Source organism: Strix aluco, chromosome 1 (genome assembly GCF_031877795.1).
Source record: "Strix aluco isolate bStrAlu1 chromosome 1, bStrAlu1.hap1, whole genome shotgun sequence".
In the NCBI taxonomy this organism is placed as follows: Eukaryota; Metazoa; Chordata; class Aves; order Strigiformes; family Strigidae; genus Strix; species Strix aluco.
Window position 1 is genome coordinate 154,748,289 of NC_133931.1, and position 6,000 is coordinate 154,754,288.

Below are 6,000 nucleotides of genomic sequence, written 5' to 3' on the forward strand. Positions count from 1 at the left end.
AGGAAATGTGAATGGCTTGTGTTCACTTCAGCCCAGATTTTAAAGGTATTTAGGTGCTTAAAGATACAGGTAGGTACTTGGAAATTTTTTCAAAATTAGTTATATGTTCAACTCCAATTATTTTTAATGAGTCTTACGTGACTCCTTATTTCAAAGACACCTGATAGGAACATATGTGAGGCACAGGAGGGCCTTTACACATCTGCTACAATGTCACTATTGAAAATGAGGCTTCATTATTTAAGCATTACAAGACTGATTTGACATTAAAATGATCTGTAGATTGTATTGATGCCTTTGACCTTTTGCTGGGCTTATGGCATTCACATTGAGTAGCCAATCTGGAAAAATAGGATTTTCTAGTTCATCAAAAGAATAATTGTGTTAGAGATAAAGGCTGGATTTATGCAAATGCATAAGTGTGAGGGAGGCAGAAGGGAAGTGCGTATCGTAGCGTTCAACACCAAACACCAGAGTTCATTCTGAGACCACTGCAGGGAGCACCCAAGCTTTCATGCTACTGTCAGAGGAGGAGTGGACCTCAGGTTTGAAGAGTCTCCTCTCAGTGGCCTGAAGGTAACACTGGGTAATGTGGCCCAGTACATGGGGCACAGGACTTGGCACCAGGAGAACTAGGGTTCTGCCCAAGCACCTGAGTGAGCACAAGACTGTAAGCACCTTACCCCTCTTTGTTGGTCCAACATCTCCTCCCTTGGAGGGTATTTTGAGATTCCCCAGTGCATGAAGCTACTAACAAAGAGTCACGGTTGCATGGTGAGCTCTGTGTCACAAATATATGGGCCCAGCTGTGTATGGATCAGGAGCAAGAATAGGTAGTCAGTGGAAAGAGACACATTGCCAGCCAAAGGGGGTAGAAAGGTCTGGATATCCCTGTAACCAGAGACCAGGAGAAGTTTGCCTGTGCTCACCCATATTCATGGTTCATTTTACGCTCGCACACAACGACACAGACACATCCTTTTTGCTCCCCGGGGACCTCCCTTGCATATGGTATTTCCGTTACTGCAGGGAGTAAAACAAATGTTGGGCTGTAAATATGAATTTTAATGCTAGACAAAAAGCTGTGCTGATAATGATGCCAGTAAATGCTATGTCTTCTTAAAAGCATAAGTGTTTTTTCAAATGATAAATGATAAGCCGTTACGGAAGTGGGGAGGAAAGGTAGTTAAAAGCAAATTGTATTGAAAGATTAAAACGTGAGCATACATAGGAAATGATGTGCATTATGTTGGTTTTAATTCTTTTCAAAGCAGGAGATGCAGAAAAAGTACTGAAATCTGAAATTGAGACAAACATCAACATACAGCTGAATAATAATAATGTAAATGGTTACAAACAGCATGTTGATAATGCTAATTAATGAGATCATAACCACGATGGTAATGATTTCTTTGATTTCTTATGTTGTTCTGATGTGACTCTGAAGCCACATGCCAGATTTTGATCTCAAAAATCTCCTTTTTCTCTAAAATAGAGAAGAGAGGGACTGAAATAGTGTTATCACTGTAGCTAATAACTTAGTTGCTAGGTTGCCATGGGTGCAAGATGTGTTCCCAAAGGGGTGGCAAGGTCTGTTGTATTAGTTGTATTAGCACTGAATGTATCTGTATGGAGTTTGGTGAAAATTTGGGGACAAATAGCCTTTTCTTTTTAAAAGAAATGTACTTCCAGACTGTCTGAAAGCATTTGTGCAGAAGTCAATGAATACTTTTAGCCATAAGCAAAAAGAAAAATGAAAGCAGAAGAACTGTAGATCTTTTTAAATCAAAGCATTGCAATACTTTGTTTCAAGATTGTGTACTTCTTCAAAGCCTGTCCTAGTGTGCACTTGAAAAATAATACAAGGCCCCTTCATTGCTAGGGAAAAAAAATGGTTTTATATAAAACAAAATATGAGTAACATTAATACATTTTTACAGTTTTTTGTCTTGACCAAAGCACAGAAATCTGGACTCTGTGTGCCAGTGTGTGTGTGTATGCAATAGTTGAATTAAACCAAGATTTTAATAAAAAGGAGCAGTTTTGAAAAGGAAGGTAGCAAGTGTAGAAGCTTGTGATGGTTTAGCTGATGCCTTTTGCGTTTTGATTCCTTTTTGACATTTACTACAGACCAAATGTAGCAATTAGCTATTCTTGGTTTGCTCTTTTTGTCTGTTATCTCACAGGGACTGTCAGTATATCCCTTTGAAATACTACAATGCAGAAAACAATTTTCTACTTTTTCAGCTTTCTTTTTGTTTTTATATAACTGGCATTTACAAGAAGTGCAACACATTTCCATAACAACAGTCCAGTGCATCTCCTTAATTCCAAGCACAAGGGCACATCTCTTTCCATTTCCAAAGCAACACTGCAACAGATCATTAATAACAGGTAGTTTTTTTGTGTATACATATGCAGTAGTTAGTAGCTTTCCATACAGTTAAAACCTGAGAATCTGGGCATATGAAAACAAGTAGAACACTGGAGATGAATTAATTTTCAGACAGTATTGCTTGAACGCACTGTGAGACAGTGCAGAACATTGATCTGGTATGTACTCACATTAAGGGGAGGCTGGTCTAAAACTGAGCAGGTAGTTTACAGTTTATAAGAAAAGGCATTTGCATGTTCACGGGACAATAGTGTTGTTCCCAGACAGTAATCTTTGCTGCTTGGCAAGCTGGAGCAATAAACTGTGTAGTAAGAGATGTATATCCAAAGTTAGAGTTGAGCACATGATCCTCTATCTATATGCCAAAGAAGAGTGCAGGCAATGACTTTTGAGATGTGGAGCCTTACTTCTGTCTAGTGCTGCTGCTTTGAGTGTCCTTAATGCTCATCCAGACAGGATGCAAACCTACCACCCTTCCGCTGTGAGAGCAGAAAGTTCGCTTCCTTCTGCACGGGGGTGAATGGTCCCTCGTGGCCTTTACCGTGGGATTTGGTGCAGTCCTTATGGAATTGAAAGGGACTTTCTGGTGGTAGTCCAGCATTGTAGGCAGCAACGTCTAGCAATTTCCTCTAGAAAATGATTGAATTTCACCTGAAAATCTGTCTCCTGGTTTCTGCTGGAAACTAGTTTCACATTTCCAATTCCCCAATGATTAAAAATCTCTTGTTTTTCCAGACTCTGCTTACTTGCTGCCATTTTGTGTCCTTTTGCTCTCATTCCAATGTCATCTTGAAATTCATCTTGAAATTTAAAAGCTCTTCTTCCTGGTGGAGAATTAGATGTCCCTTTCCTCCAGTGTGATTACCAAAAGTAATCTTATTCCTTGCCAGCTATGCCCCGACAGTATTCAAATGCTTGAAATCAGGTGTGATTTTTCTATATAAAGCACAACCAATAGTCAATGTAATAAATGACAAGAAAAAAATGTTGGACAGCTCAGTGGAAGAAAAGATATATGGTACCGTTACGACCTGTTTGATTAGTTCTTCAGTTCTTGGCAGAAAGATTTCAAGTTGGCCAGACTTCTAAGTGGATTCCTCTTTTTCATCCTCTCTCTCCTCTACCCCTTCTTCCCAGTCACACTGTGTATCATGAACTAAAGCTGCATTTTGGTAACATCAATTAAACATGGAGGGTGCACTTATATTAATGGTTTTGTTTGGATTGGAGTGCAGGTTTGAAGTGAACCCTCCTGGTTGCCCACACTTACTGCGCTTTGTTTTGTACCATGGAGTGGTCTCAGCTCGTGAGCTGCACTATTTTAAGAGGAAAATAAGGTGGAAGATGTGCTGGAGTGTAGCACTTCAGCCACAAACGGGTATTCAGACGAGGCGGCCAGACTAGAAATAGTCTGAAAATAAAAGCAAGTACAGTGCAGTCTGGAAATCAGGTTCTCAGCATCAAGTGTTTCACTGTACAGGTCTACCCCCATGTTTCACATTACTTGCTGCTGCAGACGTAGGTTTAGCCTTCTGCCCCTGTTTCCTGGCTGTCTGAGGGGGTGAATAAGCAGGCCATACCTGCATGAAGCTTGCCTCTACCCTTATAATATCTTTGCATTCATCTGTATGGCTTTTAATCTTCTATGGAGTGTGTATCCTACCTTTGGGCAAACAGACAAAACTACCCAGAGAGCAAACCAGCTGTTTCTCCCATGTATGAATGCAGTCTCACAGAAGCACATCACTGGTAATCAAGATTAGGAACCAACAATGCCTTCACCTTCTTGAAACAGATTCCTTTGAATGGTATCCCTTGGTTACCTGCTGACTCATAAACACCAGTTTGGGGATAGAGAAGACTATTGTACTAGTGAAGCCTATACTGAGATAGGTAGATTCATATTTAAAGGCTTGAGTTAATATGACAGATTTAAATCCTGCATTTGCATATATTAACTTTTCTTTCATTGGGGCTATAAGCCTAAATATTTGTCTTTAAATCTTGCTTATTAGCTTAAAAATGCTGTCTTTTAACAAAAAGAATAACATACAAACTGGTTATCTGCCTTCTAGTCGGATACTTTTACCAGAGCTTAGAGTAGGAATAAGTAATCTTTTTGATGGTTGTTCATCTCATGCAAGGTGAGCTTTGGTTGCAGTCCCTATGTTTGGAGGGATGTTGAACAGGGCTCATCTGATTGCAGGACCTGATCCTGCACTTACTGTGCTTGAGGTACTCTGACTTGAGAGAGAAGGGCTACATTTTGAAGGAATATTTAAAAGACAGAATACTTGAATTAGCAGCTGATCTAACACAAGTCATGGCCTGTGCCTCTGGTCCTGCAAGTTTATCAGCTTGCTTTTCCTCTACCTGTCTGAAGGATTTGCAAGGCAGATTTTAAATGGAGATTTGAGATCTCAATGGATAGGCAGGAGTTGCAGTTCCTGTAGCAGTAATGGCAGGATTGTTCCTGGTGTTAATACAACAGTGAAGACAAGCCTGAAGCAATAACATTTTGTATTTTCCTTAATCTAGCTTCATTGTGGAATGTCCGCCACTTCCAGTGAAGATGAATCCCAAGTGCAATACATTGTTGGTTGACTGCAAAATTATATAATGCTAAATCAGTCCTTCTTTCTTTCAGTTTATTAAGTTTATGAACTTGGTTATGAGAGGGGAATGAGTGATTATGGAGAATATGAACAAGGAAGTTGTATACCTCCATGTATACCCCTGTTCATGTAACTTCTGCAAATGTAATTGATCCTTGCATGTAGACAACATAAACTGGATGATTGTATGACTCTCTATAAAGTATCTTACGATTATTGCCCAAGGTAACATCAAAGTTAATTTGTAGACTCTTATGCAACTCTGTTCTTGGACAGAATATGTTGTGTTTGGCACACTAAATCTTTGCAGATTTTACTTCATTGTTAATGACACTTTGTATAGGAAGAGGAAATACTCTCTCACTCTTGTCATGTTCATTGTGGGGGCTTGTGACAAAGACTGAAATGTATATTTTTAAGAGCTCTCCTCAATGTGGGTTTAAAAAATAATGAATCAAACACAGAGAGATTGGTAATCCCTGAGAAACTGTTTCTTTCCACTACTTGATCCAAAGCTTAGGTATGGAGTCTGTGGTATCCTGCCTTGGGTGAGTGGCTTCTCCTTCTCTAAACCCTGAATGATTTGTAAAATTTGATGTGAATGTGAGTGCACTAAATGCCATAGGGCCAGTATGCCATAGGGACAGTTCTTCTTGCTTGACTGATGTACTCCTTCCCAAGCACCAGTTTGCACACCCTGCCGACACCCTGAGCCCACAGGACAGGGCCCATAGGAAGGGCAGTGCTGGCTGGCACTGTGATTTGGGAGCCTCCCACCTCCTATGGCTCCAGAGCACCAGAGCATCAGTACTCCCTGCCAAAGGGAAGGCAAGGGGAAGAGGGCACTGGTGTGACACTGTTCCCTTCTCATCCCCAGGGCAGGAGGAGGCCAGGCTGATGGGTGCTGTGCAGGTCTCTCTGCACTCCTCTGGGTTGGCTTGGAGGTTGGACAGGGACAAGGAGGGATGTGGGAAAAGAAATTTTTCTCTC